This window comes from Falco naumanni, chromosome 2 (assembly GCF_017639655.2).
Source record: "Falco naumanni isolate bFalNau1 chromosome 2, bFalNau1.pat, whole genome shotgun sequence".
NCBI lineage: Eukaryota > Metazoa > Chordata > Aves > Falconiformes > Falconidae > Falco > Falco naumanni.
In genome coordinates this window covers 66,541,743-66,553,868 of record NC_054055.1, presented here as the reverse complement: position 1 = coordinate 66,553,868, position 12,126 = coordinate 66,541,743, and positions in this window count along the sequence as shown.

Here is a 12,126-nt window from a genome sequence, read left to right as displayed (position 1 = left end):
GACTGAATTTGATCAACTGGGAGCATACATGGCATGCACAGAGGTAGAGGAAGATGGAAAGCGAAGCAAATGGCTTTTTCATGTATCCCAACAGCATTCTTTAATTATCTTGCAGAATTCTTTCCTTTTCATATAGAAATAGTACCTGCTTTTCTACTTTTAAGGCTCAATAGCATGACATTACTTTCTGTATCCAATCTTCAATTATTTGATTATCCACCATGAACTACATAAGCAGTCAAGAAAGCAACCTGCAATTGAACTGAGTGTCTTTATTTAATTTTTCTCTCTTATTTCAGCTTGGCTTACACAGCTGTGCTGTAAATCAGTCCTGCTTCTTTCACAACATCTTTCATCCTGTTAGTCACTGTCAAGTAAGTTGGACAGGTACACAGAGGTCCCCAATAGCAACATTAGTTCCTTCAAGTTTTGTGAAAAACATTGGCAAGATTAGTGAGACCTGCAGGAGTACCCCTTTCTCCCAAGGAAGGCTGCAGCCTCAACTAAGTAGTTACCTGCACCATTTGGCCTGCCATCAGTCCAGTGAGGGTGTGTGTGGTTCAGGATCACAATCAGAGGATGTGTCAGGAGGCTTCAAGGATGTGGAAGGACAGGGACTGAAGGTGTCGTGGAGAAAGGTAAGCCGGGGCTTGGCCCAAGCTGGGGGGGCATGTTGCTCATTCCACAAGAAACCAGCCTTTGTTGGGTCTGCTGCTTGTAGAACACTCTTCTTCCTGTGATTATCTAGATGATACAAACCTATTGCTGTTTGGCTCTTCTAAAATAAAGAATCTTGGTATTTATATTTGTTCTCTGCAGCAGGTTTTGATCCATTGCAGTGGTGATGAGTGAGTCCCAGTGATTGTATCAGAATAACCAAGATTACTTTGGCTTTGGTTTTCCCAAGAGTTTAATTTTAGAAGAGTGGACTCTTTGATGCTGCTTTCTCTCTTTCATACATGCAGTATTATTCCATTATGGCTATCAGAGGTGCCAAGGATGAGCTTACAGATGTTTAGTCCTTCTTGCTCAAAGCCAACAAAGAGAAACCTGTTTTAGGGAAATGAAGAAAATACAATTTTATTTTGCTTCTTCATGCTGCTCACAATAAAATGTAAAGCCTTCAGGATAAATTTTAATACTGAGAAATAAATAAGTACTTGCACCACCAAAGGCAACTTTTATTACAAAACCATGCTACTGAGTACAATTAGGCTGCTCTTTACATAAGTTTAAAGAAACTTCACAGCCTGACCTTTTTAAAATATCTTTTCCCTCTACCCCTCCATTTCCCAGAACTGAAAGATGTAGAGGAGCGGCTCAAGTGTGTATGTTTTCTTGCTCAGGGCTGCAGCAGAGCGATCTAGAACAAAGAAATTCTTTTGCATGCCATAATGATAGCTCTTACTGTTTGACACAGCACAGGTATGGGAGCAGAAAGCAATCAGATAATTGGATGCATAGAGAAGGGAGGAAGCAGACCAGAACATGCTTGCGAACCAAAAGTAATGCAACATATATGAATATATACATGCTTGGATATTTTAAGAACTTTGGGGCTTAGGGCATAGTTTTGATCAGTCTGACATTGAATTTGAAATAAAAATACTGATGTTCACTTGAAATGTTTGCTATGTATTATAGGAATGTGCTTGCTTGGTTAAGAGTTTACTCTCTAGACTTTGGGACAGTGAAGTAGTAACATGAAAATTTTACCTGTTGACTAAAAGTGGCATGTATTGCATGGACTGTAGCTTGAGCAGCTGTTCTCCCTTAACTGTGAAGAGGACTGTTCACCACTGCAGTTCATCACCAGCATGGACAAAAAAATCCATGACATGTTTTCTGGTTAGCTAACATGAAATCCAGTTTGTTGGCATTTCTTCTTAAAGAAACATGGACTTTGATTATTCTGTTACTAAGATGCAATGTTTAAAACAATCATATACAGAAAACAACTTTTACTTTTCTCAGGTCACTGTACCAGATAGATGCAGCCTTCTTACACCGAGATGTCATACCTTGGCACTTGTATCCTTCAGTTCCACAAAGAAATTGAATCAATGGCTGCATGAAATACAACACATGTGAAACAGAAAATAGTTAGAATAAATGTAAGTATGTATGCTTCAGCTTTTGATTTCCTTGAAAAGCAGCTTCATAGCATCTTTGGAAGGAGTTTTTTGTGGCGGTTTTTTCCCCCTCTCTGTGTTTATTGTTGTCACTATCACTACCCTCTGAAGGTTGTCTTTTAACTCCTAGCATTTCAGTTCCTCTGAAGCTTGTAGGTTTTCAAAGATGTGATGATCACAATATATGCAGATTCTCTTTTCTTGTATGGTTTTGTTGCTCTGCTGAAATGGATGAGAATTTAATTTCAGAGGATGAAAACAGTATTTTTGACTAATCATCCACTCTACTGAGATGCTAAACTTAATCCCTTTAATCTCTTGCCAGGACTTGTTTTTATTCATTTATTTAGCTTCCAAAATAAAGAACTGCTTTAATCACTTTGCAGTCCTTATACTGAATGATGCATCAGCATGCCTGTCAGAGAAGCACTTCACTCACCATCTCATGGAAACTTTTAGCAAAAAGAAAAAGGAAAAAAAAAAAGAACATGTTCCCACGACAAGTCGACAAAAACTCATGTGTTATCTAAATATTAGATAGATCGCAACAACTGTTCTTGCAGGTGCATTTGGTAATTTGCATAATCACATTTGCATTTTGACAGATTTATGCTCATGGTGTGAATCCCCTCTGCATTTTGCATCCCTAGATACTTGTGTTGTGTAGGAGTGAGAACTGACTGACTATTGAGCCTGTGATTTGTTCAGGGGGGCTCTATGCCCTCCCATTTTAAGATAGTTCTGGCTGCTGCAGAAGTTCCTAAGCTGAGGTTCCAAACTGGTTTTGGTTTCTTTGTTTCAGTGCCAAACTGCAGATTTAAAAATGCTCTGATGTGACAAATAGTTATGCATGTCTCTATATCTTATAAATAAATAAATATTGGGGTCACTGGTGCCCAGTGACAGGACCAGAGGCAATGGCAACCTGAAACACAAAAGGGTCTATCTGAACATCAGGGAATGCTTTTTCACTGTGAGGGTAACCAAGCGCTGGCACAGGCTCCCCAGGGAGGTTGTGGAGTCTCCATCCTTGGAGATATTCCACAGCTGTCTGAACATGGTCCTGGGCAACCAGCTGTTGGTGGCCCTCCTTGAGTAGGGGGTTGGACTGTATGACCTCCAAAGGTGCCTGCCAACCTCAACCATTCTGTGATTCTGTGAAATACTATATTTGGTCAAAGACGCTAATTCTCACTGAGGCTAATTAAGTTCACATCATCCTTGTACAACAGTCAGAGATGCTTTTGACCCGAGAGAGGCTGTTCCTCTTGACTATCTGTACCAAGGAAATTAGTTGTGAGAGCAGAACCTCGTGGTCCTCAGCACACAGATGAGGAAGGAAGCCCAGTGAATCTGAAGAACTTTTTACAATTGACTATGCTATATCAAGAAATATATAAAATTCCTTTTCAGGAAGAGGAGAACCCTAATGAAACATCGACTAAACCTGCCAGTAAATATTCCGTAAGTGAAATACATGAGTGGAGGGATGCTAGTTTATGTGTAAAAATAAAGAATGTTACTGAAAGGATATTTCATTGCAAACTAATTTCTTCAGCTCCAATTTGCACTGCCTTGCTTATCCTAGTATATGTGAATAAAAATCATTATACTCTTAGCGATGTAAGTAGTCTATAAGAACAGAAATACCTTATTTCCATTTTGTTCTCTTACGGAAGAGGAGTTCCTCCGCACACCTTAAGCCATATGAAGATTACCTGTTGAAATGGCAAGACTTTGATTTAAAAGCTGCTTTGCTGCCCTCTAGTGTAACTGTACAATTCTCGAATCAGCTGACGGGGTTGTGGGTGTGTGAATTTCTGCCGTCTTTTGGAAAACTGAAAACTTACAAATTGATCCTTAGTCTAAGGGGAAAATGACACTGGGGGATTATGAGGTGTTTTGAGCTTTCAATACCTACCTGCAGAGTTAAAACACTTTTTTATTACCATTATTGCATATTCTCCCTTCCCTTCCCGTCCCTTTCCACCCCTTCCCCGTGCCCCTTCCTCCTTGCCCCTTCCCCCTTCCATTTTTGTTGTTTATTTTAAAGCAGATGACATTTATAGGTTTTTTTCCACTGTAGGTGTAATAGGTGTGTGAAGATATGTATTATGTAGTGATTTTTTTAAAATGTTTTGTATCATTAACTCTTTTATTGATCCAAACTGCTATATAAGTAACAAAGTAAAATACTCAGTAGAATAGTCTTGTTTTGATAATCTTTTTCTTTTTTAAAAAATGTTTTTTCATTTTTTATTTATTTAGGGTTTGCTGATGGAAATAACTTGTTAAATTCAAGTCAAACTAACCACTTCACATGTGATTATGGCTACCTATGGTTTAGTCTGAGTTTGCAGAGGTATTGTAGTGATTTGAGACCTGTACCCATTTTGTCTTTAATGTTTCTCATGGATCACAGGAATATCATAAAGTCCACTTTTTCTCTATCTTCATTTTTCTAAGTATGTTTACTCATGCAGCCATTATGCCTAGGATCTGGAGTTTCTCTTCTACTTATTTCCAGATTCCCTTCCTCTTGCCTTTTACTCTTCTACTCCAGTCTTTAGATATGACTCAGTCTTTCCCTTTTTGGTGGTCCTATATGGCTTTCATCAGAAATAGCTAGCCAGCATTTAATAGCCTTTGCAATCCCCAAATGTAGATGCCTACTATTGCCAAAATAGATATAATGCCATGACATTTTGCACTATTTAAATAACTTAACCGTATGAATAGTAAGACCAAATATTCATCATATCTGTAACAATAGGCTCAACTGCACAAAGAAGATAATTTCTTAGTGAGATGTTATTAAAGTTGTCAACAAATTTGTCATCTGGAATTCCATAGTATGTGCCAATGGAAGTTTTTGTGGTTGTTTTTTTCTTGGGTTTTATTTTTGACGAACTGTGGAATAATCCTCCAGTCCTCAGCCAGATGTTGGAAACCTGGTCTTTACAATACTAAAGGTGAAGAGAAACAGCTGACCAATACACAACAACACAGTGTTGCTCTCTCATTTGGATTTGTATGGACCTTTGAGAGGTTGTGACAGATGGACTTGACCCCTGGTTGTATTTTGGTTCAGGCTGACTAAGGAGCAACAGACCTTACATCCTGTAGTGAACCTGTGAGCTGGAAAGCTCCTGGCTCACGTACAAGGGAGTGAAGATGCTCACACCCTGTGGTGAACCTGTGAGCTGGAAAGTCCCTGGCTCATGTACAAAGGAGTGAAGATGCCTTGGAAAAATATTTTGAAATGTGGTTTCAAAGCCCCAAAATGCAAGATAACCGAAGTACAGAACAAGATACTGGAGCTAAAATGGATACATCTATCTTATCTATAATATTGACTAGAAGCCACCTACTTCACTCTATAAATATTACTGTCAAGATGGGCCCAATCTGAGCTCTCCCTGAACTGCAGCTGGTCTGCATGCCAGATGACTGTCCCCTTGAGCCAGGGATGACTCCCAAGGTTTGAGGTTCCTTACCTGAGACTAAGAGATCCTTCCTTACCCAAGGCAGAGGGCTTGTGACAGATCCTCGGTAAGTGACTGATAGCATGCTGAATTAATACTAATGAAACATTACCAATCCATGTAGCTACTCAATATTATAATAAATTTCATATAGATAATTCCATTAGGTATAAACTGTTGTCCACATCTGAGACTAAGATTGGACCTAGCCGCACCTAGGTTCTATAAGGAGTTTAGAAAGGAAAGGGGTCCACTCTGAACCTCCTAACTCAATGGGAGGGTTCTCCTTACTCCTTGTATTTCTTCCATTAGACATAAACTGTTGACCAAGTCTAAGACTGGATTCAGCTGCGCCTAGGTTCCATAAGGGGTTTAGAAAGTGAGGGGGTGCACTCTGAACCTCGTGACTAAATGGGAGGGTCTTCCTTACCCTTTTGTGTCTCCAGCCTCTGTGTGAATCATTCTAACTCTATTCTAGCTCAATTTTTCATTGTATGTTTCTTCCACTCAGTAAATAATAAGGTGAAGCACTTGTTAAACTGCTGTTAAACTTTGTTAAATTCCATAGAATTTGTTGAACTGTCAAATTATTATTTACATCAGTAAAACATATTGCTGTTTCTCTCTGCTGAATGAGGTGCATTCCACACATCTGCAACAGAGGCTGAGCATTGGTACTGTCCTGCAGTATAAAGGCGGGTTCATTTTAGTCTGACTTGTTCGGTACTCTTTGCATAACACCCAAGAAAAAGCAAAGCTGGTGCTGAACAACACTAGGGGTCACTGTTAAACGTGATTATAATGAGTCTTGGGGCAGTTTGCAAACTGAACCTGTATTCCTCATATCAATATATTGACCGTTCCAAGACCTGGCTGTATTTTATTTCATCTGGAAGGAAGATAAGCAAATGAATACCAAGAGTTAACTGGGGGGAGAGAGGGAATCTAGCTTCTAATTTGCGAGCAACCTTTACAAAGGCATAACTTGTGTTTTACACTCTTCCATGCTCATTTGTCACAGCATGCAATGATCTTACAAGTAGTTTTAGTTTTTCTGTGATGAGCAAACTGAGATGAATGCTCTTCTCAGTCTAGATTCATGGAACCAAACAGCAACCATTCCACAGTACCTGCCACAGAGTCACTTTAGTCAGTAAGGGCTGAGAATGTCTCTTCCAAAACTGGTAACTTTAGCTCCTGTCCAGCATGGCTAAGCAGACAGAGCCCTGTTGTATGGGTATTTTACTTTTTAACAGTGATTCATAAATTCTTCACACATATTTTAAGTTCATAAATAATGTCCTCTTGCTTTTTTAGATTAATGAGAGGTGAGAGTTGCATCACCCTCAAGTCTTTGTCCTGAGTTGCACACGAAATTAGAAAGCTTTCTGTAGCCTTTATTACATTAATCTTCTTCAGCATGTGAAGCTGCAGGCACTGGCTTGTACTGTGAGGGCACACCTCTTTGGGTTATATGTCTTTCCTCAGCAATATCATATTATACTATCAAGATGTACTGCAGCGGAAGGCTGCAACCCTGGAAAGTGTCTCTCCCAGCATGGGTCCTTTTTACTTGTGTACTGGGGGGAAAGGAGGGAAGAGAGCTAGTGGGAGGCACAGCCTTTGCTGCTTTACAATGCAACCACCTCTCTTCTGCTCCAGGACCACTGGTCTGGTGTAGGTGAATTGCTAGTGCCACTGTGATAAATTGAGACAGAGATCAGCTGAATGAGTTTTATGCATGAGACTTGATAGATTTGCTCACAAAATGAAGCAGTATGTGCTTCTGCACATGTCAGGCAAGTGGCTCCTAAGCAATGTTTTCCTCCTGTCTGTACTATTCCTGTTCAGCATTGGGCAGGATGAAAGAATGGCATGTTGCCTAAATGCTGATATGGGAAGCTTCGGGTGGTCCTGATGTTTTGCAACCTTGAGTGCTGAACGACTATTTTTTTTCTGATTTTAGAGATCTTCAAACTGACAATTAATTAAACAGAGGAAAAAAAGGATCCCTGCCCCAAAGTGTGTGCAATCTATCATTGTTGCTATGAGGAAAGCTGAAACTGTGGCAAACTAGTTATAGCGAGGCTTTGCTATGATGCATCTATTTTGTTTGCTGGTCAAGGTTGTGAGGCCATACAGTTATCATCATCTGTCTGCCAGCTTAGATGTACTAGTTTTTAAAAGCTATGTCCAATCAATGCAAATATTTTAGGGAATGTTTCAGGCATCAGTGGGCAGAACTGTAATGATTTGGGCATTAGAGACTGGAAATGAGAGGCAATCACAGCTTCAACCACTTCCACAACTGTCTGCAGAGCAAAAACCTAGTTTTGATGGATGGCTTATAGAACCCTTAACTCATCTGTGCTCAGAATTTTATGCAGTAACACTGTGAATTACTTACCTTCAGACAGGAAAGAAACAACACTGTTGGGAGAAATAAACATGACAAGGAGGAAGGAGAAATACATGAGCTTTCATTGTAGATAGGAAGGAGATGGAAGAGTTGCCCAGGGACCTTCTAGGGTCAGCAGAGGTATGTCTGATGAATTGGTCCTAGAAATGGTGCTACTCTGTAATCCCTTAGCAATTTAATTCACTGCGCTCACAGAAGCCGAGGATGCTTTTTCACTGCTTTTAGAAAACAGAGAAGTAACATTATTGTAGCTGTGGTGACTGGCTGCCTTTACCATGGGAATGATTTAGGTTGTTTTATTAGAGTCTGCCTATGAGGTGGTGAAGAAAACGTCAGCGTGCTTCACTGCTCATATTGATAACAAAAGAGCTTGTTCCACAGGTGAAATTTTTCCTAGGCTACAAATAAGTACCATGTTCTTGTACAACATATTCTTTCAAAGCAGGTCTCATGATCATTATGTTAACACACTTTTAAAATTGCTTCATTTAATTTCTGCCTGTAGTATTTCTCAGTTTGTCCTAGCTCCCAATACTTGCAAGGAGATATGCAGGTATGCATACATACCTGTTCATCCCTCTCTACCAAAATAAATAAATAAAGTCAAGAGAGACCCTGAGCTGCATTCCTCGATATATTAACCTAGACCACCCTACCTGTCCTTCAAAGGCCAGAGAGATAAATGCTGTCCTGATCTTCTGGGTTACACTTTGCTACAGTTAAATAAATTTCACAGAAAAGCAACAAATTCCATAGAATGATCTGCCTTCTTAATACACACCTCACCAAAAAATATGGCAGGAACTGGAATGTTGCTTGTCAAGTTCAGGCTTAATATCTCATTTGTTCCCATTTGGTTCCTTAGTAGATTCTATGCTTGCCTCGGGCAACGGCAACATGTTTCTTCGTGATGAAATGTGATCAGTTATTTGGATGCTAGCTGTAAGAATGTAAGTAGCATTTCTGTTGGTTTGGCATGAGTCTTAAGAGGTACTTTTTTTTCCTGACTGCTGGCTGGATTGTTCTAGCCTCTAGATTAATGCACTCTTTTGGTAGCACAGCAAACTGGCCTTGGTGTGTGTTACTGTTATATATGTCAGGATTTTTGCTAACTGCCTTATCTTTGGCATGTGTTACACCTCCCATTGGTTCTGGCAAAGCCAACACCTGTTGACCTCTTGACTGGACATCATTCAGCTGACCTCATAGCACGTACAAACCTTCATATCTACCTGGACCTTGATAAAAACCTGCTTGGAGATCTTACAGACCCCGAAGATTATGACTGGAGGGAGGACATATACAGCTGAGGAGTGACTTGCAGAGAGGTCCCAGGTTCTGGCTCTCATCACCAACTTTCTCTAATTTATCAGACTTCTTTTTCAGTTGGTGCAGGGACTGACTTGTGCTTGCAAATGGCCAGTAAGCAATTCCCCTGGAGGAGGAAAGCTCCGAGCTGCCATAGAGCCCATTTCTGCATGCTGTACTGTTTTCCACCCTTCCTGCCTGGCAGCAGCTGATAGGAAAGGACTGAGGCTGAGAAAAGGGGATCTCACTGAGCTTTATGTGGCTCATTGGACCAAACTGTAAGTTTCTGTCTCCTGTACTGGGATTATCACGATCTGACCCAAAGGTATGGGAGGTAGGACCTGCTCAGAGATGCTCCACTTTCTTGTGTCGTTAGGAGGGAGGCCCTGACCCACAGCACCTCTGGCAGCATTTTTTACAGGCAGTGTAAACTACTTGGACACCCAGGATGCAGACCCAGCTAACATGCTTGCTTATTTTTCTGTTCAAGAGTGCAGTAGGAACTTGTGAGACTCACTGCATTTGTGATACTGATTATGGTTGCGCATTAGGCCTCATGTATGTTCAGGGTGCTCCAGGTTTACTGCTTAACGACAGCATTTGCTCTGAGTAAGCACAGTAACTCTGAGTGTCCTAAATGTGTCAGTGCAGTTGTGGTAGTTTAATCCCCAAACCAGCAGGGTGAGAGATGAAAGGAGTAGAGTTGGTAGACCTGTCTAAACGCAAAACCATATGCATGGGGCAGCTTTCTCTACCTTCCTGTCTGATCTCTCAAACCTAAACAGCCTGTGCTGTATTCTGAATGAACGCAGTCCAATGTCTGGGCATTCAGTCTTAACAGATTAAACTAAATTGAATTGTTTGGCCTTGCAGAAACTGAGGATTTGAAAAACACTTCCTAGAACTTCATACATTCACCAGAGTCAAATTAACATGGTCACTCTGCAAGTGAGTCGCAAGTATCCGGGCTTTAAGAGAGCTGTGCATTTCACTTTTGTGGGATAAAAATTTCTCATCTGGATCTTAGAAAGAATGTACTTCCGTGATGTAAAGAGAAAACAGTCTTTTCCTCCACATAAAAAGATATGTTCAATAACTTTATTCATGATTTGGACAAAAGGATCAAGTGCACCCTCAGTAAGTTTGCAGACACCATGAAGTTGGGCAGGAGTTTTGATCTGCTGGAGGGCATGTAGACAGGCTGGACCAATAAGCCAAGGCCAATTATATAAGGTTTAACAAGGCCAAGTCCTGGGTCCTGCACTTGGGTCACAGCAACCCCATGCAACACTGAAGACTTGGAGAAGAGGGGCTGGAAAGCTGCCTGGTAGAAAAGTACCTGGGGGTGCTGGTCGATGGCTGAACATGAGCCCACAGTGTGCCCAGGTAGCCAAGAAAGCCAACAGCATCCTGGCTTGTATCCCAAACAGCATGGCCAGCAGGGCTAGGGAAATAATCATCCTCCTGCAGTACTGGTGAGGCTGCACCTTGAATCCTGTGTTCAGGTTTGGGGCCCTCCCTGCAAGAGGGATGTGGAGGTGCTGGAGCGTGTCCAGGGAAGGGCAGTGGAGCTGCTGAAGGGTCTGGAGTGCAAGTCTGATGAGGAGCAGCTGAGGGAACTGGTGGTGTTTAGCCTGGAGAAAAGGAGGCTCAGGACCTTGTCGCTGTCTACAGCAACCTGAAAGGAGGTTGTAGAGAGGTGGATGTCAATCTCTTCTCCCAGGTAACAAGTGATAGGACAAGAGGAAATGACCTCAAGTTGTCCCAGGAGAGGTTTAGACTGGATATTAGGAAAAAATTACTCACCAAAAGGGTATTCAAGCATGGGAGTGGGCTGCCCAGGGAAGTGGTTGAGTAGCTATCCCTGGAGGTATTTAAAAGACATGTAGTTGAGGTGCTTAGGGATGTAGTTTAGTGGTGGACTTGGCAGTGCTAGGTCAACAGTTGGACTCAATGGTCTCAAAGGTCTTTTCCAACCTGAATGATTCTCTGATTCTATCTGATTTGCTCAACATGTGTTCCAAGAGACACACGGAAAGATCCTCAAAGATCCCAGTCACTTTTGTGAACAATATGAATATACTTAGTAATTTCCCAGTCTTTCTAAGACCATTCAAATAACTTTTTCAACTTGTGAACCATTTATTGCTTTCTTCTGTGCAAATAAATTTATTTCTTCAGTTGCATAATTGTGCCAAATTGTATTTCAAGTTAAACAGAACACTTATTGCAGAGGCTTTAAAGGTACTAGTAAATTCAAGAAAACTAGAAACATGCAAGCATTTTACTGAACTTCTCAAAACAGTTTTTAGTGAGATATATATATATATATGTGTTGACTGGACCACACATGGTTTAAGGGAAAAAGTTTAATCTTAAAAGTTTAGTCCGAAGTATGAGTGGGAGCAGTGATTTCAGTGAAGCCTTCTTCAGACCACTAAGGTTGAAGAATAAATTCTAGAGCTGAAAAGGTGGGACGTGACATGTACTCAGATGGGCAGACTCCCTGTGAGCTTTTGTTTAGGTAAATTAATATGCAGTACTTAACCCCTCTAACTGTTAAATCACACCTGTGCCAATATGTTTGCTTGAGTTTATTTCGTGCAGCTGCTGCCAGCCCATGCCAGATGGCAACCTAGCTCTTCCAGCATGAAAAAAAGAACTGAAAGAACAAGGAAGGTCTTGGATCTCCTTGTAAGGCCCTGATCCTGTAGGCAGTGGAAATGTTGTGTATGAAGGGCTTGTAAAGTCAAGTCTTTTGCATGCTTTAACCTAGTACAAT